The sequence below is a fragment of the Taudactylus pleione genome, unplaced genomic scaffold (assembly GCF_031769625.1).
Source record: "Taudactylus pleione unplaced genomic scaffold, aTauple2 ptg000312l, whole genome shotgun sequence".
NCBI classification, from domain to species: domain Eukaryota; kingdom Metazoa; phylum Chordata; class Amphibia; order Anura; family Myobatrachidae; genus Taudactylus; species Taudactylus pleione.
The window spans coordinates 2,020,576-2,046,229 of NW_028284713.1; the positions used below are offsets into that span (position 1 = coordinate 2,020,576).

General features: G+C 44.9%; 1 protein-coding gene across 10 annotated transcripts in view; it reads left to right on the forward strand.

Moving 5' to 3' along the window:
• Positions 1-25,654, forward strand: part of LOC148510717 (protocadherin-11 X-linked-like) — a 1,446,380-nt gene that overhangs the window by 188,325 nt on the left and 1,232,401 nt on the right. Inside the window, exon 1 of one of the 10 annotated variants that reach the window (XM_088442492.1) lies at positions 20,118-20,181. The exons of the other annotated variants lie outside the window; for them this stretch is intronic. The gene's annotated coding sequence lies outside the window, so the exon portion shown is untranslated. Of the gene's footprint in view, positions 1-20,117; positions 20,182-25,654 lie in introns of those variants that run through there. 10 annotated transcript variants of the gene reach the window in all.

The following is a 25,654-nucleotide window of genomic DNA, read 5'->3' on the forward strand; positions in this document are numbered from 1 at the left end:
ATTAAAGTTGACAACTTAATTGCGCTATCTAGCTACTTTATTTTCACAGATAGAGCAGGTTCTGCCCCAAAGGGATCACTTAAAAAAAAAAAATATCTTATTTCTGAAGGCAGCGTTCTGCCTTCACATCTATACCAGGCTAGGTCAATGTATAGATAGTGGCGAATATATCAGCGCACGTGGAGATTCTAGGGCAGTAAATCTGCCGGCGAGCGGCAACGTGACACTTTTATGTCTTCTATCATTGGACTCCATGACACCACTATGCATTGAAGAGCATATGGAGCTTTATAATAATAAGAAAAAAGCCTCTAAACTTTTATCAGCTGCTCTTACATTTTTTTTCCATAAGCAAAGTATTCTCAAACAACCACGGATGGATTTCCACCCCCCCGCGTGCAAATGAATGTGTGAAAATGACCATCAAATGAAATAACTTTTATTGTGGTTTACTATTTGCTACTTTAAATATAGCAACTAACTTGCTGAAATCTTGTGTCTGCCTGAACTCGCAGGCTATTACATATTATTATTATTATTATTATTAGTAACATTTATTTATAGCAACAGCTAGGAACAAAGCCACAATAAAACAAGACATAATTACAGACAGAAAGATAGAAGGTCCCTGCTCGCCGGCTTACACTCTAGAGCCCCATGTCCCTATACATAACAAGTGACAAAGGGCCTCATTCAAAGTAGGACGCTAATCCCATCGCGACTGTGTCTTTCTGCACAGCGACTGCAAAAATACGCAAATATCGCAGCCGCCGGGATTTATCGAGAATCCTATAGGCGGCATCACAAATCCAAGGGGCTGCGTACAAAGACGCGGCATCTGTCGCAAATCCTTCGATGCCCGACCTTGTGATCAACCCTATATTCACCCAGAATGGCCTCCTGTATTGACATGTCAGAGCCATTTTTATTGCATACTGGATCGCAGATGCAAGGTTCGACATGCCCCGAAAAACAGTCGCGGCGCGCCTGCTTTTTTGCCACCAATCCACCGTTACCTCCCGCAAATGGTCCCTGAATGTCAATCACACTGCGGGTAAAAAGTTGCCGTGAGTGATGAGTGTAATGTATAGGGACGCATGCACCTTACGCAGACGCAATTTACTAATAATCCGTCAATGGCGTAAATATCGGCTTTGCGTACGTTTCTGAATCGAGCCCATGGTTTCTAGTCACATACTGTATCCTTGCACAAGTAGAAAAGCAAATTCTCAAATGTAAAAATATATTTCTGTCTCACCTGTACATTGCGGCAAGTTTACCGGTAAGGACCAGTGCACTCTTGGACACTGTGGACATTTGTAAGTCTGGACAATGCCTGTATTGTGGTGCAGATGTCTTGTAGTCACGTATGAAATGTTGTCACTAAGTCACACACAAATACTCATCACGTTTGACCTTCCATAGTTTCTTATCGTGTTGTTCCAGAGGAAGGTGGCCAGGGTCAGGTCTCCCACTCACCTTGTGTCCCCATCACCCCCATAACCTCTGCAGTGGTGGCCCGTTCTGCCATTGAATCTTTTCATATCCCACAGTCAACCCTTACAGTAAAGAACCCTTCCTAGGACAATGCTGAAGTCATCTTTTTTTTACATTCATCACAACTGATGGAACCTCTGTAGTAGGTTCCTTGGCACGAAACTTGAATCTTCCTATTGACCTGGGACATGTTAATACTTAATCATTATGTTAGCTGATCATCTGTGAATTATTAGTACAGTAAAATAGAGGGATGCAAGATAAAACAAGCGTATATAAACTGACAGCTCTCATCTCATTGGTTCTGAATGATCACATGGGTTCAGCCTCACGGAATGTTCAACCCATTGCATTTTAGCAGGAAGTTCTAGACGGAGAGGAAGTAGCTTAGTAATAAAACTGATTTTAGCACAGTTATGTGCAGAACTATAACCATATACTACAGTTAGTACTTTAATCATTCCGGTTGATGTACTAAGCCTTGGAGAGAGATAAAGTACCAACCAATCAGCTCTTAACTGTCATTTTACAGACTTTGTAGGATCTGATTAGTTGGTACTTTGGGGTCTATTTACTAAGCAGTGTTAGGAGACAGAGTGAAAAGTGATAAGAAAGTGATAAGGTGCCAGCCAATCAGCTCCCAACTGTCATCTCACAGGCTGTGTTTGAAAAATGACAGTTGGGAGCTGATTGGCTGGCACCTTATCACTTTCTTATCACTTTTCACTCTGTCTCCTAACACTGCTTAGTAACTACACCCCTGTATCTCTCTCCACTTTAACTCTTTCCAAGATTTGATATATCTCCCCCGAAGTGTTTTAAAAACAAGAATGCTTTAGTAAAAAAAAAAAAAAAAAAATTAAAAAAGGACAATTTGTACACAATATTAGTGATCAGAAAGTCGGGAACCAAACCGAAATGATTAGAACATTTGCAGGATGTGCGTCTGTGCATAACATTGTAATCCATTCGTAATATGTCTGAAGCACCGAAAGGATTTTTTTTTTCTTTTTCCAAACATACTTTAGTAAGTTAAATTGCAAATCAATAAAGATAACACAGCAGTTGTTCAACATTCAATTAACTTACTAAATTATTACTTAACTAAGTTCATTATGCTCGCTGTCAGAAGTCGGGGAGTGATGATCATACAGAGTCATATAAATATTTTTGCAAATGTTCTTCCCAGCTATTAATGAGCAGAAAGGCCGCTTAGGGCAAAATGTACGAGCAGCCAGCGAAATAGAAAAATGAAAATATAATGGACCTCCTATACAATGCATTACTTTCAACGTTTTGCTCGGCTATGACTAATGGTAGATATTGTATACTTTCACTTATTCGTGGTAAAGGTCAATACTATTAACCTTTTAATGTTGAGTCACGCAACGGTTTAAGTACAGTATGTTTCGCTATAACACCCGGCGCCATCACGTTGCTCCTTGTACAGTAGCAATTTGTGCAGCGATTTCGTGTTTGCAGTTGTTTTATAAAAACATTTATTTTTTTTTTGTGGGTGGGAGGGGGGTTATACCCCCCTATTTCTGAGATTGACAGTAACATGTTCGCCCCATTCCTGCTAATTGTGGTGCATGAGAGTGACTTTTAGGAAGGATAAAAACATTTCCATGTAAATATATTTATATACATGATCTTACATCAACCTAAAATACTGACCTAGGAGCCTATTTGTGAATTTTTGCATTTTAGGCCCATTAAGCATCATCTGATCTTGACAATCACGACAATTTCCTGTTACACGACGACTGTGGCCCATTAACATTTCTGGGCCTGCGCATCCAGCAGTCACGGACCAACGTGCCGAGTGGGGGCCCCAAAGTTCCCTTTCCAGCCATGCTGTTGCTGATAGTTGTTCAGGGCAAGCTCCGAATTATTAGTTTGCCTATGTTAGGTGACATCTCCTGCATTAGGCTTTTTTTGGTAAATAGGCAAAGTACAGTGTGGTACTGTTCTAGAGTGATCTGCTACTGTGTATGCTCCCAGGGTTGGTCTGGCCCACGGGGGTACAGGGGAAATCCCCAGTGGGCCCCACTGCCTGAGATCCACCACCGCCTCCTCTAGGGGTGGAGCAGGATCATGGACGAACTTGGGTGCCTGGCTTGTTTCTAGAGAAACTACACCAAGATTAGCCCTCCTGCCAATCTAAGTGGGTGGTTCTGACACACCCTTGTCCCCTCTTTTATAAAGGGACCCTGTTCTTTGCATGTGCTCTGTAATGGAGGTCCAAGTCCATTTGTTATGGCTGGCCACACCCCATCTGGTAACTGGCCACACCCCATCTGGTAACTGGCCACACCCCTTAAGCTTGGGCCCCAACCACTGCATCCCCTGGTGGGCCCATCCTGCCCCAGTCCGACACTGCGTGCTCTGATCTCCAGGAAAATGGCGCTGTGGGCATTATCGCAGTGTCTTCTCTACTGCGCATTCCAGACAATGACATCTGTGCCATTTTCACGTTCATGACAGTGGTGTCAGCAGAGAGGTAAGTATAGGTTGTGGGGTGTGGGGCTCCCATGTGCACCATACACCCTGCACCCATTATAGATACGTCCATGACTTTTTGTCATATTATATTATCATCTGTACATGTCTTCAGATTATTGCACTAAAGACATATTCAGGAGAATAGACATCTTTTCTGCAAAGATGAGAAGAGTTTGGGAGAATTGTCAATGACTCAGTCGGGACAATATGCATTGACCAGAGATCAGGGCCGTAGCTAGGGTAGTGCGGCCGGTACCATCGCACAGGGCACCACAGGTCAGGAGGTGCTGTTTGGGCCTGTCAAATTTCTGTTTATTATTATTCTTGCTTGCAGCTTCCTCTTATTTCATCCCCAGCATCTCCTGGCCTCTCCTATCTCTTCCCTGGCCATTCCCCATGAGGCCATGGCCCCTTTTTGGGTGCATTATATCCCTTTGGAAAATGAGGGGGGCGCCAATGCTCTTTCTGGCACAGGGCACCAAAAAGTCTAGTTACTGCTCTGCCAGAGATATTAGAAGTGCTTTATCCGCCCCATAAGGTCCGTGCCTTTTCCAACATCATTTTACCAATGGATTTAAATATTCATACCAACCAGAGTGCAGAGCTGAGCAGTGGTAATCTGCTTCTCCTGGCCTCAAAAGCACAATTGTATCTGGCACGGCATGCTGAGACATGTAGTTCAACGGCAAGCCACAGGCTGCAAAAGTCTAAGAGAAGCAATGTAATGTTTCCTCTGTACGGTTACAGGATTGTCATGTCCCAAAAATGCATTACCTGTGTTATAATGCCAGGTACGTACATCGGGACCAGAGAACCCCAATGAAATGTAGTTATTTCAAGTAGTAAAAATAAAGGCAAAAAAATCAGATACCGTGTGTAGCTCTCAGTGTAGGTGTATCATTCTAGCCGGCGTGTGCCCCACGTAGATCTATACTGACAACAGATACGTTTCCCACTTAGTATAAGCAGATGAGACACATTCACACTTCCCTCCACCAATCAATCAGATTTACTGTGAGCGGTGAAGTGACGCATGACCAATCCTACGTCAGGGAGATGGCTGGACATGCACTGAGCAGCGGCACTTTGTAATATCACTTTCCATTGTCACAGAAACTGTGTTTGGAGCTCGCTGCACGGAAGAGAGAAAAATTACACCGCGCTGTCATTCTCCACATAATGGATTTCTGATCTATTGTTTACACTATAAATTGCTGCTAGGAACCCATGTTCATGTTTGAGGCTGCTACGTTCCATATATATATATATATAAAACTACATAAGGGTCCACACTCACAATATTATAAGCAGCGTGCTGGGGTGACTACCCAAAAGAGGACCAACAATAATCTTTCTGGACAGTCCACATGTCTAGGAGCAGATTGTATCACATGTATCATGTGTGAGTCAACCCATGCACACAAATAATTTCTCACAAGTCTGACCGACTGTCAGTACCTCTGTGTCTGCTAACATGACAGGCAGAGAAGTGAGAGAGCATGATGGCCACCAGGGCCGTAACTAGGGTAGTGAGACCAGTGCCATGGCACAGGGCACCGCAGGCCAGGGGGCGCTGTTTGGGCCTGTCAGTTTTCCTGTTTATTATCATTCTCACTTGTATCTTCCTCTTATTTCATCCCAGGCATCCCCTGGCCTCCCCTATCTGTTCCCTGGCCTCCCCTATCTCTTCCCTGGCCTCCCCTATCTCTTCCCTGGCCTATCTCTTCCCTGGCCTCTCCTATCTCTTCCCTGGCCTCTCCTATCTCTTCCCTGACCTCCCCTATCTCTTCCCTGGCCTCTCCTATCTCTTCCCTGATCTCCCCTATCTCTTCCCTGACCTACCCTATCTCTTCCCTGGCCTCTCCTATCTCTTCCCTGGCCTCTCCTATCTCTTCCCTGGCCTCCCCTATCTCTTCACTGGCCTCCCCTATCTCTTCTCTGTCCTCTCCTATCTCTTCCCTGTTCTCCCCTATTTCTTCCCTGGCCTACCCTATCTCTTCCCTGACCTCTCCTATCTCTTCCCTGGCCTCCCCTATCTCTTCCCTGGCCTCTCCTGTCTCTTCCCTGCCTCTCCTATCTCTTCCCTTGCCTCCCCTATCTCTTCCCTGGCCTCCCCTATCTCTTCCCTGGCCTCCCCTATCTCTTCCCTGGCCTCTCCTATCTCTTCCCTGGCCTCCCGTGTCTCTTCCCTGGCTTCTATCTCTTCCCTGGCCCTTCCCCATGAGGCCATGGCCTTTTTTCCAGTGTGCATTTTACTGTATGTCGCTATTTGAATAATGTAGGGGGTGGGGGGTTGCCAATGCTCTTTCTGGCACAGGGCACCAAAAAGTCTCATTACAGCTCTGATGGCCACACCTAGTCATTACCCCTGTTATTTCAGGTACTGCCACTAATACATAGCGTTTGGTACACAGTAATACTAAATACAGGCTTTACTTGCCCTTTAATTTAAGGTGAAGAACCCAGTTAATTCAGTATGTACAAATTGTAAGGTTGGCATAGCTAGAACAACCAGGGGCTGGTTACATAATCACATGCAGGGCAGGACTGCCCATCTGGCATGGTCCGGTGTTAAACCCTGGTGGAGCAGATCCACCTCACGTCGCGCTCTGCTCGGCCGGGATAATGATAGAAGGGCCCCCGTGACTGCAGCACGCCCCCATGAGATGTAACCACGCCTCTTTTGCAGTGAGGTCACGCCCCTTCTCTTGATGCACGGGGACTACCAGGGCTGATGAACATCCTCAGTACGTCCCTGATCACCTGAATGACCAAAGCAGCACAGAGTACTGTACTATAGAAAATGAATGAGCTTATTTTGTGGGAGGCAGTGCCATCTCTTGTGCTCAGTGAGCAGATGCATGCGTAGGAGGGGGTGCCCTGTTTCCCAGAATCCCCCTGTGCACTAGCATCATGTACAGTAGGGGCATGTCGCCGTGTGGGGCATTGGAAATTGACAAGTGCCGGAATACAGTTACAGTCAGGTGCATAAATATTGGGACATTGACAGAATTGTAATATTTTGGCCTCTATTCACCACTACAATCGCTTTGAAATGAAACAAACAAGATGTGCTTTAACTGCAGACTTTCAGATTTAATTTGAGGGTAATTACATCCAAATCAGGTGAACGGTGTAGGAATTACAACGGTTTCTATATGTGCCTCCCACTTTTTAAAGGGCCAAAAGTAATGGGACTATCAACTCAAAAGCTATTTCATGGACAGGTGTGGGCTATTCCCTCATTATTTCATTATCAATTAAGCAGGTAAAAGGTCTGGAGTTGATTCTAGGTGTGACATTTGCATTTGGAATCAGTTGCTGTCGACTCTCAATATGAGATCCAAAGAGCTGTCACTATCAGTGAAGCAAGCCATCATTAGGATGAAAAATCAAAACAAACCCATCAGAGAGATAGCAAAAACATTAGGTGTGGCCAAATCAACTGTTTGGAACATTCTTAAAAAGAAAGAACGCACCGGAGAGCTCAGCAACACCAAAAGACCCGGAAGACCATGGAAAACAACTGTGGTGGAAGACAGAAGAATTATTTCCCTGGTGAAGAAAAACCCCTTCACAACAGTTGTCCAAATCAAGAACACTCTCCAGGAGGTAGGTGTATATGTGTCAAAGTCAACAATCAAGAGAAGACTTCACAAGAGTGAATGTAGAGGGTTCACCAAAAGATGTAAACCATTGGTGAGCCTCAAAAACAGGAAGACCAGAATAGAGTTTGCCAAACAACATCTAAAAAAGCCATTACAGTTCTGGAACAACATCCTATGGACAGATGAGACAAAGATCAACTTGTACCAGAGTGATGGGAAGAGTAGAGTATGGAGAAGGAAAGGATGGTGAAGCATGGTGGTGGTAGTGTCATGGCGTGGGCATGTATGGCTGCCAATGGAACTGGTTCCCTTGTATTTATTGATGATGTGACTGCAGCAGAATGAATTCTGAAGTGTTTCGGGCAATATTATAGGCTCATATTCAGTCAAATGCTTCAGAACTCATTGGACGGCGCTTCACAGTGCAGATGGACAATGACCTGAAGCATACTGCAAAAGCAACCAAAGAGTTTTTTAAGGCTAAAAAGTGGAATGTTATGCAATGGCCAAGTCAGTCCCCTGACCTGAATCCGATGGAGCATGCATTTCACTTGATGAAGACAAAACTGAAGGGAAAATGCCCCAAGAACAAGCAGGAACTGAAGACATATGCAGTAGAGGCCTGGCAGAGCATCACCAGGGATGAATCCCAGCATCTGGTGATGTCGATGCGTTCCAGACTTCAGGCTGTAATTCCCTGCAAAGGATTTGCAACAAAGTATTAAAAAGTGAAACTTAGATTTAGGATTGTTTAGTTTGTCCCATTACTTTTAATGGGACAAACTATATGTGCCTCCCCTTAAAAAGTGGGAGGCACAAATAGAAACTGTTGTAATTCCTACACTGTTCACCTGATTTGTATGTAATTACCCTCAAATTAAATCTGAAAGTCTGCAGTTAAAGCACATCTTGTTAGTTTCATTTCAAAGCCATTGTGGTGGTGACTAGAGGCCGAAATATGAAAATTCTGTCAATGTCCCAATATTTATGCACCTGACTGTACTTGAGATGGGAGACATTAACATGTAGGAGATGAGTCATGGGGGTAGGGTCCCCCAGCAGCACAGAGTATATCAGGAGATGAGTGATGTGTCAGTGAGGACAGGGCTGCATGTGACAGGGGCAGTGACATGATGTGAGGAGGGGAATGGAGGCAGCAGGAATCCACAGACTGAGAGTTATATAGTGGGAGGAGCAGGGTGCCCAGCAGCACAGAGTATATCAGGACATGAGTGATGTGTTAGTGAGGACAGGGCTGCATGTGACAGGAGCAGTGACATGATGTGAGTAGGGTAATGGGGGCAGCAGGAAGCCACATACTGAGAGTTATATAGTGTGAGGAGCAGGGTCCCCAGCAGCACAGAGTATATCAGGAGATGAGTGTTGTGTGAGTGAGGACAGGGCTGCATGTGACAGGGTCAGTGACATGATGTGAGGAGGGGGAATGGAGGTAGCAGGAATCCACATACTGAGAGTTATATAGTGGGAGGAGCAGGGTGCCCAGCAGCACAGAGTATATCAGGAGATGTGTGATGTGTTAGTGAGGACAGAGCTGTATGTGACAGGGTCAGTGATATGATGTTAGGAGGGGAATGGAGGCAGCAGGAAGCCACATACTGAGAGTTATGTAGTGGGAGGAGCAGGGTGCCCAGCAGCACAGAGTATATCAGGAGATGTGTGATGTGTTAGTGAGGACAGAGCTGTATGTGACAGGGGCAGTGATATGATGTTAGGAGGGGAATGGAGGCAGCAGGAAGCCACAGACTGAGAGTTACTGTATATAGTGGGAGGAGCAGGGTCCCCAGCAGCACAGAGTATTGTGGAGATATTGCATGATGAAGTCCAGATGAGAGGACGAAACGCGTTGGGTCAGCTGCCTTTTGCCTGAAACTAAATTTACCACAGATAAGCACCATACGAATTATTTTAAGCTATTCTATCATATTTTACAACTTTTAAAAAACTTGTGGAAATGTTTTCTTAAAGTTCTTAACTGTTTACTACTGTTCATCTGTGTATACCCTCCTGTGTTTTAATTATATTTATATTCATATATTTATATATATATATATTTATATGTGTACTATTGATTTACTCTCACTGTATATGTTTAAAGGTTGTCTTTTTAAATATTTATTAGCACCATATTTGCACATACGTGCCATCTATATGAATTTTTCGGCTTATCCTTTTGAACAGGATTAAGACATCCATGAGCATTTGTTTGTTTGTTTGTTCTTTTTGTGTTTATATATATTAAATTGAGATATTTTATTCTTCAATTATTTGGTCACAGTTTACATTTTATTAATTCATATCATAATTAATTTATTAATTCATTTATTATTTCTTGCACGTTTGCATAACACTGGTTATAATGTATACGTCAGTCGCTTAAAGACCTGGTATATTTAAACTATATATAAAATGAAGTTCATGTAGCCAGCTTTTTTTCATTCTTTTTTAATTGAAGAATAAAGCAATCAATACATGGTGTAATATGTAGCAATCGGCTATATCAAACATGGCCAAAGACATGACATATCTAGACATGAATATTGATGTCCAACGTGAATAACATAAGCCACAGCATTTGCAGGTAATGAACATTGTAAGATCATACTAACATCTACACTGTACATATTTTATAATAGTGCATTAGTCAAGAGATTTGTTGGCCTGTTTTAGGAACCCCAACATCAAGGATGTCTGAGAGGAGCAGCTGATTTTGTACCCTGTCACCAGTTCTATGCTTTGTCTTTTCACTGATTCTGAGAGAATGTCAGTAAATATTTCCCATGTGTTAAAAATTGTGTCTACCTGTTGTTTCTCTATGGTGTGATGACTCCGTACTGTCTTATCGAATGAAACAAAGGCCAAAATTTACTAAGCGGCGGTTTGACGGCGAGTTCTATTCTGTTCTAAACCCCGGCGGTTTGGTGGCGGTTTTACAGCGGTTTCTAAATGACAGCCCTATTCTATTCTATTCTATTCTAAAATGTGTTTTGATGGCAGTTTTGCAGCGGTTTTGGCCTTAGTAAATCTGCAGATAGCAAAACTGCTGCCAAGGCACAGTCAAAATACATTTTAGAATAGAATAGAACAGGGCTCTCATTTAGAAACCGCTGCAAAAAGAATAGAACCCGCCACCAAACCCCCGGGGTTTAGAAAAGAATAGAACCCGCCACCAAACCGCTGGGGTTTAGAATAGAAACCGCCGTCAAACTGCCGCTTAGTAAATTTTGCCCAAAGAGAGTGAGGGGTGGCATATTTTCTAAGCCCAGACCCAGAGGACGCATTTCTACGCCGCAGTCGAAAAACTGCTGAGTCTTTTTTTACAGTCTTGTCATACTTTAAATCTTTACATATCACACTATATAGTCTGTTCCTTGCTTCATTTTTTTAATGTAGCGTTATCTCCCTGCACAATTATTATAAATACAGAGATAGATAAATATCTCAACCATTTAGTCATGTTGGGGAAGCATCTTCCAACGATTGATCTCATAAAGGTAACTGAAATGTAACCAACGCAGAAATAATCGAGAATAACATCAAAACATGGTAAAATTTTATGTTCTAAAGGAAAAAGCCAAACAAACCACTAACTAATAAACAGACGCATATAATGTCAGTATAACATTTCTGGTAATACGTACAAGAGGGATGTAAATCAGCCACAGACTGACTGGAAGGTGCCTCTGTGCAGGTTTTCAAGTGCAGAAAATGAAACCTACAGAATGCAATTATGCTTCATACACTTTGTAAGTGGCAAGAAAAGCTGTAAACTGCCAGATGGAATCATTTGAAAATACAATTGAAAAATCAAACGTAATATAACAACCATTGTAATTTGCACAGTTCTTCTTTAATCTTGCATTTCAAATGCACATTTTTACTATGAATCAAATTACTTCTTGTGACACGAGTGCGATCTATAGAAATGAATTGCAGTGATACAGTAACCAACGTGACAGTCTTATTTATTTGTCTTTTCGAAGGCACTGGACCGTCCCCACAAACATACAGATCTAATTTACAGGGAAATGGAAAAAGGAAATACATCGACAATCCTACATACATTGTCTCTTGTTAGAAAGTAATGGTATAGGCACCTGTGACGACTTTAAGGATTATGGGGTCTATTTACTAAGCAGTGTTAGGAGAAGTGCAAAGTGATAAGGTGCCAGCCAATCAGCTCCCAACTCCCATCTCACAGGCTGTGTTTGAAAAATGACAGTTGGGAGCTGATTGGCTGGCACCTTATCACTTTTCACTCTTCACTTTACACTTCACCTAACAGAGGGGTAAACAGACCCCTCTGTCTCCTAACACTGCTTAGTAAATAGACCCCTAAGTCACAGTGAAAATAAAAATTTCAGGTAAAGTTCCTTAATGTACTATCACAAAATATTGCTGACCTGGGGTCTGGTGTTCCACCTGATCTGTCGGGTCACCCAGTGTCTGCGAGTGTCCATTGAAGGTCTCCTCCGCTCCTGTTGATTGACAATACTGAAAATGGCCTTTGCTCGGCAGCAACTAGGAGATCGTTGCCGGATGGCGTCAGATGATGGGGAGAAGCACCAGATTGGTGGATTAGATCATGAGATCCCTGATAAGCAATGTTTGGTGTTAGTCTATATTGACACTTACCGAACTCTATGCAAAACAGAATGTTTAATTTTGGGGGGAGTCGCCCTTTAACATGTCATCATCGGCACATTTACCATGACTGAATAAGCAATGATCTGGAATTAGCCTACAAAAGGGATGAAAACTTTTAATACACTAAAATGAGTTTAAGCGGCATGGCTGAGATGGGCCGAGGCATCATTACAGCTGCAATAGGATGCCCCACAAAGCATTCGTCATAATGGTTGACTGTCGGCTGCGAGGGAAAGGAGCAGACACCGCAACATAACAGGGTTTGCCTGCGCCCTGTGCTGGCTGCGCCCCCTGAACGCATGCAATCATGAGGTCATGCAGAGGGGGTGGCGTTGGCACATACAGCAGTGATTGGAGCACCCTCTGGATGCTCCTGGGGGGGCTGTAAAAGCTGCAGTGTGCAAGTCTGGAGCATCCAAAGGCTCCCTGCTAGCCAGATATAAGGGCCATTGGTGTAATTGTAATGATCATTTAGGGGTCGATTTACAATTCACTGTTAGGAGACAGAGTGAAAAGTGATAAGAAAGTGATAAGGTGCCAGCCAATCTGCTCCCAAATGTCATTTTTCAAACACAGCCTGTGAGATGACAGTTGGGAGCTCATTGGCTGGCACCTTATCACTTTCTTATCACTTGTCACTCTGTCTCCTAACACTGCTTAGTAAATAGACCCCATAGACTTCTGTCTGTACAGGTTCTTGCTTCACACTCCATTCTGTCGCCAGATCCGTTGGGTCCCATGCCTCTGTGCCCTTTCCTCCTACCACAGCCTGTATCAGGAGTGTATATGCCCCATTGCCATGGGAAGAGAGGGAAGGTGGGAATGTTACAGCTACTCAGGTCCTGTTGGGTCTGACAACAGCGCATCTATCGCTATTGGCGCCATAGTTTTTCTTATAACTTTTAAAGTAAGTGACTTAATTTAGTGAAATGTGACACAGACATACTTTGGTCTATGAGAAACATGCGGAAGTCATAGCAAGTGCTGAAAGTGTTCGCCATGGCATCACGCATGCGCAAAGTAAAGGCCAGCTGTTCAGCGCCCTCGTCGGCAGCGCAGTCCAAAATTCAAATAGGGGAGCAACACCAACTGCCAGTGAGGATATAACCAGTGAGGATGGCAGTTGGTGTGATGTCAGTGTAGATGACAGTTAGTGTGATGTCAGTGTGGATGGCAGTTGGTGTGATGCCAGTGTGGATGGCAGTTGGTGTGATGTTAGAGAGGTTGGCAGTTGGTGTTATGTCAGTGTGGATGGAAGTTGGTGTGATGTCAGTGAGGATGGCAGTTGGTGTGATGTCAGTGTGGATGGCAGTTGGTGTTATGCCAGTGTGGATGACAGTTGGTGTGATGCCAGTGTGGATGGCAGTTGGTGTGATGCCAGTGTGGATGGCAGTTGGTGTGATGTCAGTGTGGATGGCAGTTGATGTGGTTCCCCTATTTGAATTTTGGGCTGCGCTGCTCCCCACCTCTGGAGCCGCCACTGCTAGTCAGTAAGTATTCCTGCTTCTGACAATGTTCTGTACTGTGGCGTCCACATTCATCGTGTCTGTGCGTTACGTGCCGATATGAACCTATATCGACTCAGTTTTCCAGTACGTCTGGACAATAAATACATGTTGTTAGCTGTGTACTGGTTCATATCGGCACGTAACACACACACATAAGTTGGGGCTTTGTCTCTAAATTATGTCAATTACTTTAAAAGTTATAAGTAAAACTTTGGTGCAACACCCTGTATAACTCTATAGTCATTTGCGATTTAGATATGATTTCCATATATTTGCACATATTGTATTATTTTACTTTTCTATAGTGAAAATGTTTTTTTTTTCTTTTGGGACTTAACACTCAAATAAATGATGGCACCATTATTACTATTGTTATCATTAACCTTTATTCATAGGGTCTGCAGAGCCCCAAAGAGTGCATAAACATATATAATACAAACATATAGGGTATATAATGCATAACATTATATTATATATTATAAGTAAATAATATTTACATTCAGGTCCATGTATTTGGTGTTTCTGTGTGTTTTTGCCTTTTGTTAAGGTGAGGACAGGAGGATTTCTTTAATATATGTTAAGAACAGCCATATACAGATGTGTTCTCATACATCTAGTATCTATATGTCATATGGCACAATACGCCTGGCGCTACTGAGACGCTATGGGAGGACCAGTTGTTCTATTTATGCAAATAAGATGCACAGTTTGAGCGAGAAAGCTGTTCGGTGTGGTCAAGTTGCCGGGACCTGGCACGCAGATGCGCCGTTAGCTTGACTTGAGCAACAGTTTGGGTGGGATGTACTAAGCTGAAAAATGCTGTAAAACCCCCGAAAATGCAGTTTTCAGGGGATTTACCACGTTTCTCTTATGTACTAAGCAATGCAATGCATTCCGGTGCTTCGTCCTGGTGGGTAATGCCATCTCTAGATGTTGTTACCCAATAGAGGCCTATGGGTTTCTATTCGGGACGCCCCCTGAAAGAGACCCGATCGGATCCCTTCCAGCTCATTCACAGAAGGACGCCAGAGGGACTTCTTGGTCATAACCACATAAGTCCCTCTATCGCAAAGGAGAGCTGTTACCAGGAGAGCTGTCCTTTGCTGCTTTCTATAATACTGGCATTATTATCTCTGGTATGTACCCGATAATTGGCGGTATGTACGACATCGTGGAAGTAAAGCTTAGTACATCCCGCCCTTTATGAGGACGCATTTGTATTTGTCCCATGCATCCTAGAATTATATTACTCTGATTTCTCCTCACACTTGGAGACCGCTCCATGAATCTATCACCTTCTCTGTAGATAAATGTCCTTCCCTGTGCCACAGATCCGTCTTCCTACCTCCACCTTCCACGGCTATAGAGTTCCTATTATTTTTGCCTCCTTGGCCTCTATTAATTCCTTTGAACTCTCTTGACTACTGTACCAGGGATGACAGAACTAATTAATCCCCATGGCTCCCTTGTCTCCTAGTTATCGCCTTCATCTAATGGAACTGGTAAAATGTCTGCAACAACCTGTTACGTTTTCAAGTTATTGTTTTCTTACGAGTATAAAAAAACAAAACCATAATCGCTGACTGCACTGACATCAAACGCTACGATCGTCACTGCAAACAGCTGACACCGGCCCCCTGATACGCCACAGGAGAACTACGAGGAGGATTCTCACTTCTACCTGCATAGAAAAAAACTATAGAAAAGAAGCACAATACTGTATTAGCTGCAGAATTCCAATCCTACTCTAAATAATCAGCCGGTTACATAAAATGCGGCACCTCTGTCGGAGATATCACCCTAGGTGCAGTGTCTGAGAGCCTGTCTGCCCTGAGGCAAATGATGTACCTTATACCAAATCCATCACACAGAAGAGGATCTGGAATCGGCCTCCACAGGAACACTCTCTAAAATAAATACATCAAATTTCTCTTTGCACGTAATTAACTAGTACATATATTTGCACATGCAAAAAAAAAATGAAGTCATTCAACATATTTTGGCATCTCACAGCAGTTTTATTCAGCGTCTGACTTCACTTTCATTTTGCTGCCAGTTCTATTATAAAGCCAGCTTTACCTTAAAGCTTGAATGATCTGAATTTAAATAGTCAGCGATTGAAAGGCGAGTTTTCCCCTGCAGTAAACCTGTAGAGTCAGTTACTGTAGCAACAGACATGTAAGGCTTGTTATAAAGTAACAACACACGGCCATGATACACACTTTCTCTTATAGTGGTTTAGTTTAAGGAGCCGTAAGACATCGTATTGAATGTCGCCATGGAGGGCTTTCTTTTAAAATGGGTTTGTTTTAGAAGAGGAACAAAATGTGACCATTCACTTGCACTGTGATGCTGATCTCTATCGCAGATTCATAGTGTACAGATGTGTCCACATAATCCTCCGTGCGCTACAAGTCACTAGTGAGTGCCATGTGGCTCGGTAGCGGCGAGTGTCGTTTCAGTCGCACACAGAATATAGGCATGCCGCATATCATTTTAATCAGCAGAAGCTGTTTATGCATTCCATTCGCATAACACGGAAAGAGGCTGAATGTATGCGGACACATCTGTAGGTCCTGATATTTCAAATAGCCAAAGAGCTCTCTGCATACGTCCCAAATGTTCTGTATTAGGGGTAACAGCCCTGGTTGGAGGATTAGGGTGCTCTGTCTCACCTGGTAGGAAAATTGGGTGAGCAGTGAACGGGTCCAATGAATGGGTGTTCAGAGGGAAGAGGAGGTGACATAGACTCTGTCTAGCACCTCACATGTGTGCGTAACCCTTCACTCATTGCGACGGGCTCATGTAACCGGGAACGGCGGTTCAAATCCCGTCATCAGAAGCCTGGCAGGGGTGAAGATCCCGACAGCTAAAAAAGGTAAGTACCCCTAACCCTCTCCCCCCCTAACCCTCCCTTAGGGGTGCCTAAACCTAACCCCCCCCTTCCCCGCTGCCTAAACTTAAGTCTCCCGGGGGGGGTGCCTAACCCTAACCTTCCTCCGGGGGTTGCCTAACCCTAACCCCACCGCAGCTGTCCGCGTCCGGCCCCGGGCTTACCTTCGATCGTGATGCCGGGTGTTGGGCTCCCGGTGTAGGTAAAGTGACACGTGTCGGGATCTGGACGCCTGTCATTTAACCCTTGCCGGGATTCCGTCTGTCGGCTTCCCAACTGCTTCCCCATGTAACCATTGCAACACACTCATGCCCCCAATTTGACCTGCTTATGCCGCTACTGAGACGCGCTGAAGCCCCCACTGTAATGCGGCCATAGCCCCATCCTGATGTGGCTACACCGACAGGCCCAATTCATGAATCTGAACATTTTGGAGTTAGGGTTTAGCATGCCTGTAACATACATAGAGTGGAGGCTGCCATATTGATGACTATGTTCATTGGAATGCAGCCTCATTAGGAAGTAGTGATATCACTGAGGCCATTATTCCCTGTTTGTTTCTGGAAGTTCTTTAGTGTTTGCAAATACACTTGGCACAGTAATTGCCAGAAAAGCTATTTTTGTGTTTAAAATGTAGCAAGTAAAGAAATGCTTTTAAGGGGATTTATAGCAAAACCTCTAATCCTTCAACTGCTGACCTCGGTCGGACGCTGATTTTGAGCCATCGGACTGGACCTTAAAATAATCTAGGGGAAAACTGAAAACGGAAAGATTTACAACTAGCAATATACACAGTAGGAGCTAAAGTTAAACTGGTGAATTTAACATATATGAATGGAACAGATATAAATCGAGTTATGTGGAATCTGCAACATTTTAATCCTAGAAGTTTTTTTGCAAAAAAAAAAAAAAATGGATGATGTAGGGATCCCGTCATCTAATTACGTAAAAAAGGGGGGGTAATACGGTACAAGCACAGTAACAACCATCTGCAAAAAGCAGCATAAATGACATTTGTGTGTGTATAATTAATTTCTTATATATATATACAACAAGTACTTCCCATTTAATTAATGAACAGAGAGATTAATGTTAAGATTGCAAGAGCCAATGCAAATATTTTAGAGTCTAATTATGCATACATTACAATTATATTAAATTGTGATATTGATCACGTCACTTCAGTATCTGTGCAGACCAGCAATTATTAGCTAATTAAACATTCTGCTGGAATGTATTATGTTACAATGTGGGGAAAGTAATATACCCGTAGCAACTAATATTAGACTTATTACCTGCTTGGAGCTTTACGATGTATTAACATGTACAGAAGGATCCAGAGGAAAGCGACAATATAACCGTCATTGGCGGAAGTATGTGTAGCACTCTGTTCATAGTTGGGTATTATGCTAGGTAGCAAGCATCTACATATGGGCATTTAATAAGTCAGGCCTCAGGGCCGTAATGTGGGTTGTGTAACCGATGCCACCGCACAGGGTGCAAGGTATGGTCGCTACACCGATGACACCCTGCCATCTTGTCCTACCCTGTAGGGTGCTTCTACAGGATCCCCGCTGCAAGTAAAGCCCCAGGGCACATCCTTAAAAACCTGCTGGTAGGTAACGTTCAAATGGAAATACAGACTTTCTAGAAAACCTTTTGCAAACTCTTTGCAGGCTTATCTGAGAAGAGCCCTTCTTGTCCAGCAGTAGGCAGTGTGGCCCCGATCCCTTGGCAACAGTCCTGTACCCTCCCTCAGATTTATGGTGACACATTCAACGAACAAATGATGTGACTATATTTATTTTGATTTGACATGGGACACAATACTAAGCGGCAAGAAATTCTACTCCCATCTATCTAAACTCTTGGGACCTGATTGTGGGTCGCACGCAACACTGTTGTTCACGTAGTTGAGTGATTTTTTGCAACTGCCCAGCAGTGGCAAATGTAGGATTTTACGAGTGTGGCCAGTCCATGAAGAGGGCATAATCAGCACTTATCCAGCTTTAATATGCATCATACAAAGTGTTTTGATCTTTTGAGTGTCATAATTTCAGCATATACAGGACCAGTGATCACACTAAGCCATTAAATGCAGCAGTAGGGCCATCCTGCCTGAGCTGAATGTTTTTAATTTAGATGTGGGCTCCATTCCAGAGCATGGGAGCAAGGGCCTGATTCAGACCCACTCGCAAGCACATTGCGCTCGCAAGTGGGTCGATGGTGGCCCAGTGCGCACGCACTGCGCGTGCTCGAGCCCCGGAGCGAGTGCAAAAAGTGCTCGCTCCGGGACCCACTACAAAAGGGGCGGCTGTCGATGTTGATCGACAGCTCGCCCCATTTTGTAGGCGTGGCGGGGGGGTGGCTTTACAAACTGAGGTGTTCCCATGCGAACGCCTGCCGTTTGTGGGCGGACCCACTGACATCACCAGTGATGTCAGTGAGAGAGCTTCCAGCTATGCGAGCGGCCAAGAGGCCGCAACTCAAAAAACCTGCGCCTGCCCTGGACATACATACACTGGCCAGTGTATTATTATATGGTATTAATAATTAACCCTATTGATGGTCTACAGCAGTGCACCCTTAACAGTGCATGTTTTCTAGATCTCCTAGTTGATGCACAGGTGTAATTATTACTGTCTGACACATGTTAAAAGATCCACAGGTGGTGCTAATCATTTCATTTGTGATACTGAGAAGAACATGCAGCACTATTAATATTCTATTATATTACTATTTCTACTGTGGTCATGGTGTGGGCTGGGGAATACATGGATACTTCTGAGAGTTCCTACAGCGCATACGTTGTACTGAGTGTAGGCACCCAGGCGCTGTTGCAATCGTTACACAGATGGTATAAGAAATGTGATAGAGAAGTGGCGGGCGTTCCTGGCCTGTGACTGGTAGATGGCGGACAGTCAGCGCAAAAGTGGTCCGTTCAGTGGGTATGTTGCAGGTGTATCCATGCCAGCGCCTGCCATCAAAGATGCGCAGCATAGTACGCTGTGATCAGGTGAAGAAACTGAACCCGCCATAGCACTGTCTCTTGCCACACATGTCCCAAACCAAAATGCCATAACCTCCTTACTGGCTATGGGCGAGCCTACAGGGCCGCACATGTCCAGTAACACTTTACATGAAGCCGGTACAGGGCTTGCATGTGACGAGCCAGTGTCCCATGTGCAGTACTACTTCCTCATGTGCAGTACTACTTCCTGGTGTGCAGTACTACTTCCTCGTGTGCAGTACTACTTCCTGATGTGCAGTACTACTTCCTGATGTGCAGTACTACTTCCTCATGTGCAGTACTATTTCCTGGTGTGCAGTACTACTTCCTCATGTGCAGTACTATTTCCTGGTGTGCAGTACTACTTCCTGGTGTGCAGTACTATTTCCTGGTGTGCAGTACTACTTCCTGGTGTGCAGTACTATTTCCTGGTGTGCAGTACTACTTCCTGGTGTGCAGTAATACTTTCTGAAGATCGCAGGCGCTAAAGAGAAGGTAAGCACTCATAACACCATTCTGGGATGGCATTATGGGGGGAGATGTATCAAAGCGTGGAGAGAATAAAAGGTACCAACCAATCAGCTCCTAACAGTCATTTTTCAAACACTGCTTGCAACATGCCCGTTTGGAGCTGATTGGCTAGTACTTAGTGAGAATTATATCAAAGCTTGGAGAGAGATAAAGTACTAGCCAATCAGCTCCTAACGGGCATGTTACAAGCGGTGTTTGAAAAATGACTGTTAGGAGCTGATTGGCTAGTACTTTATCTCTCTCCAAGCTTTGATATAACTCTCACAAAAACTGTGATACGCCGATCTTCCGGTTCCCCCATACCTGAGTGTGGGGAAGTAAAACTCTCCGCGAAATCCGGGAGTGCGAGAGAAATCAGCGACTTAACTGCGCAAGCGCCATCAATGAATAAGACAAAGCCGTGATCACTCGCTGGATAATATATACCGTAGATCCCCTAAGACAGGGGTCTTCAACATTGGCCCTCCGGCTGCTGCTGAACTACACATCCCAGCATTCACTGCCACCTTTTTGATATAACTGCATGCTAAATCTATGGCAGTGCATGCTGGGATGTGTAGTTCCACAGCAGCTGGAGGGCCAAGGTTGAAGACCCCTGCCCTAAGAGATCATTTTCCTGCTGTCACACGTGGCACTTTCTGTGTCTCATCTCAGGGCGTCGTGGGCAAACCAGGGAAAGCTGGCCGGTGCATTTCTATGAGGGCGTCATGAAATATACTGTGTTGTCAAACTTCAACAAGTCCTTTAATGGAGCTCTTCCCCCAGTGTATAATTTATAGGTGTGTTCTGATCAATTCCTGTAACTGGGAGCTTTTTATTACCCAGTAATGAATAGGGCTTATATTAATTCTGCAACTAAGCATCGAGACAATCTGCTTCAGCCAATGGATGTTTATCGCTGTGCCCCCACGACTGCGCCCCCTCCATGACCGCGCCGGTCACATGCATAACTCCTCATATCATCTCGTCTCCACATACATTACCATTACATTTCTGCAACTTGTATAGCGCAAACATATTCCGCAGCGCTTCACAGAGAATATTAGTCCATTCACATCAGTCCCTGCCCCAGTGGAGCTTACAATCTATGGCCCTGATTCAGAGCCGGACGCTCTGACCAGAGCACTCGCTCTGAATCAGGGCCCACCTCCATTAAAATGGAGCGTCCTCCTGGACGCTCGTATAGCTGTGGGTCACAACCCACAGCATATACGAGCGTCCAACAAGATGGACTTGCGAGTGAAACCCTGCGGTCGGGTTTCTCAACCGCAAGCCCTGGAGTGATTTTGGCTCTATCAGAGCCAAAATCACTCCCACTGACATCACTAGTGATGTCAGTGGGGCCGGCCCCAGACGGTAGGCGTTCCCATGGGAACGCCTCCGTCTGGAAGGCACGCCCCCGGCATGCCCACCAAAGGGTATGCCCACCATCGACAGCACGCCCCCTTTGGTGTGACACTCCGAGCGAAGGAAAGTCCTTCGCTCGCCGGGTCTCGTGCATGCGCATGACGGAGCTCCCGCCGTCAAGCGCATGCGCAGTGGGGAACATCGACCCACTTGCAAGCGTACTGCTGCTCGCGAGTGGGTCTGAATGACCCCCTATATTCCCTATCACATGCACACAGTAGGGTCATTTTTTGTTGTTGGAAGCTATATTTTTGGAGTGTGGGAGGAAACCGGAGCACCCGGAGGAAACCCATGCAAGCACAGGGAGAATGTACAAACAGTTATGGCCGTAGTGGGAATCGAACCCACAACCTCAGCGCTGTGCGGCAGCTAACCATTACATTTATATATATTATTCATTTATCATATGTAAAAAATGTTTGTTTTAATGATACCTAAAGAAGGAGAAACGTTTGGTGCTATAAAGGGGTAATATAGTGCTATAAAGGGGTTATATAGTGCTATAAAAATACAGTGCTATAAGGGGTAATATAGTGCTGTAAAGGGGTAATATAGTGCTATAAAGGGGTTATATAGTGCTATAAAGGGGTAATACAGTGCTGTAAAGGGGTAATATAGTGCTATAAAGGGGTAATATAGTGCTGTAAAGGGGTAATATACTAGCTGTGACCAGTACTGTAAATCTAAGTACAAGCTGACGGCTGTTTAATTCTGCTAGCGCTGTGGATGCTCCGTAACGTCACATTTTATCGCACTGACCAGCGCTGTCAGAGACTCCACTTGTCTTCCATAGACTACCAGCAATGTAAATCACCGGCTGTGCATATTGCTGCTGTAGCTTCATTTTCATGAAATTAGTGTGATGCATTGATAATTGCCGGCAGTTTTTTGTAATTATCCTGTGGTTGGGGAAATTGTACAAAGCGTGTTTCCTTGCCGACTTTTTGATGCCCTTGACGATCGTTCTGAAAATTAAAACCTGTTTTATTTCTGCTCAATTGACTCAGATACATGGATACAATTTGTTTTGAGTTCAGTGACATAAGCAGAATGTGTCCTTCTCTGTGTTACCCAGTAAGGCGGCTGCACAGAAATGTACACAGCTTCTATAGCACTAGCAAGAATGACATTACTGAGAGAAACAATTCACCATCAGTGTGGCAGCAGTTCAGCTACAACTGAAAGGGGTTTCTACCCTTGGTCTACTTATGGGTAGATCGAAGACAATCGCCGCCACACGCACACGTGCACAAGCTCTGACCTTACTCAGGAATTGCTGACCTCTTTGCCAGCTATGAGGCCTCAGGCGTAGGGCATCACAGTGGATCATTTACGCACGCCCCTGCAACGGCGTTCGAATGCACTGGCACGCCTGCGTTTCTCCGATCACAAGTGGCACTTCCTGTTAATCACTCTTGCGATGGTTCTGCGTAGTCACTGCGGTCGCAGTGGCTAGTTCGCTTACTGCGATGCATGCGCAGATCGAAACAATTGGCCGATTGCGTGCGTATTAGCAGTTGCGATCCTTGGTGAATAAGGCCCAGTGTCCTGGCTCTGGCTGTGATCTCATGCATGCCGGAACATCTCCCTGCCGCTGCCCCGTACGACAGGGTCTCCTCACCTCCTTCATTCTGCAGGCTGCTGGTTCATGTGGCTCCAGCATTTCCGCCATGGAGGTCACCATCTTGCAGTGAGGGTACGGCTGCCTGGGGCACACACGTTCATTGGTAACAGTGGGAGGAACACGTTAAAGGCATGCACACAACTGTCTGCCTCTGACTGCGCACGTCAATGACAAACTCCTTTACAAATTATATAATAGATATGTGTTCATGAATAGCTTTGGTGTTTAGCCACCCCTGGAATATTGCATCCCGTAAAGCCTTTGGTAGAGAGAAGTTGATACATTTGTTATTTCAGGCTGAACAAGGGTGCCAACCTCTTGGATGGTGCTATCAGCCAGGGTACTGGGGCCAGCGCAGCCGGTGCTTGACCTCCCCCAATATTTGTTCTTCCGCAAGTACGGCACATGGGTGGACATCCCCAGTCATGGTCTAGTAGTGTAATACAATCCTATTGTATGGTGGTCATACATCATTCACCCTGATCATTTCCCACAAGGTGCTAATTTCTATGCTTAGTAATAGTCGTCCTGTGATTTGTCCTTGTTCTATTTCACCTCCTCAGCCATATAATGTTCCTGTCTCTAATAAACAGAAAAGCAATATAGGTGCATCAATTTTTAGGTTACAAAAGACTCAAGTTCAACCATTCCACTGTCATATGTGCTATTCATGCTGTCATATGTGTTATTCATGCTGTCATATGTGCTATTCATGCTGTCATATGTGTTGTTCATGCTGTCATATGTGTTAGTCATGCTGTCATGTGTTGTTCATGCTGTCATGTGTTATTCATGCTGTCATATGTGTTATTCATGCTATCATATGTGTTATTCATGCTTTCATATGTTATTCATGCTTTCATATGTGTTATTCATACTGTCATATGTGCTATTTATGCGGTCATATGTGTTATTCATACTGTCATATGTGCTATTCATACGACGCCGGAAGGCCGGCAGATGGAGATCCCGACAAGGTAAGTATTTACCCTAACCCTGCCCTCTCCCCCCCCCAACCCTCCCTTAGGGGTGCCTAACCCTAACCTCCCCCTAGTGCCTAAGCTAACCTCCCCCCCAGGTGTGCCTAAGCTAACCTCCCCCCCCAGGTGTGCCTAAACCTAACCTCCCCTCCCCGCACCCTAAACCTAACCCTCCTGGGGGAGTGCCTAACCCTAACCTCCCCCCTAGTGCCTAAGCTAACCTCCCCCCCAGGTGTGCCTAACCTTAACCTGCCCCCTAGTGCCTAAGCTAACCCCCCCAGGTGTGCCTAAACCTAACCTCCCCCCTAGTGCCTAAGCTAACCTCCCCCCAGGTGTGCCTAAACCTAAGCTCCCCATCCCCGCGCCCTAAACCTAATCCTCCTGGGGGAGTGCCTAACCCTAACCTCCCCCAGTGGTGCCTGACGCTAACCTTCCCTTTCCCTAGCCTAACCTTCCCAGGGGGTGCCTAACCCTAAGTCCCCCCGGGAGACCCTAAACCTAAACCCCCCCCCCACGGCTAACAGCTCCCGACGCCCGGCTTACCTATGATCGGTATGCCGGGCGTCAGGATTTCGGCGTGGGGCTAATGATAGGCGTCAGGATTTAGACGCCTATCATTAGTCCCATGCCGGGATTTCACTGTCGGTAAGCCGGCTGTCGGCATTTCGACCGCCGGCTTCCTGACTACATCCCGTTATTCATGCCTGTATCCGTGTATATTCTGTTTTGCTACAAAAATAACATATTCTGTAGCTTGTTAGCACCTGTTTTTATTTTCCAGAGAACAGTAATTAAGACTGAAAGGAAACATTAGTGATCATTGGCCCTCATTCAGAGCCGCTCGTTAGCGGCAGTACGCTCGTTCCGAGCGATGTTTGCACATCTGCGCATGCGTACGCATTTTAGTACGCATGCGCGAACCAGTCAGTGCGGCCGAAAATCCTTTGTACGCTATATAGCGAGTGCCTGCTATTTTGAGTGACAGAATGAGGCGTATGTGGGTGGTAACAGGGGAAGGTGCTTGAAAATGGGGAGTGGAGATCCGAACGCAGGCGTGCTTAAAGGTCAAAACGGGCGTTTTATGGGTGTGTATATTTAAAACAGCAGCGTCATTGACCACGTTACTGGGTTATTTTATAGCCAGAACTGCACGCAAATTTGTGGTAGCAAACACCAACCACAAGAATAGCGAGCAGTTCATACGCTGGTCGATGTACTCGATTAATCTAATAAATAGCGGACATGACGTAGGATGCGTGCGGCCAGGGGGCGTTTTTAACAAATAAACGAGCGTATGTTTTGCTCGTTCGTTCAGACTTAGAGGTGTGAACACACTGCAATGTGCGTACGGATCATTTAAATAGCCACCCCTTGATTTTAAACGAACGACCGCAAATAGCGTGCGGCTCTGAATGAGGGCCATATA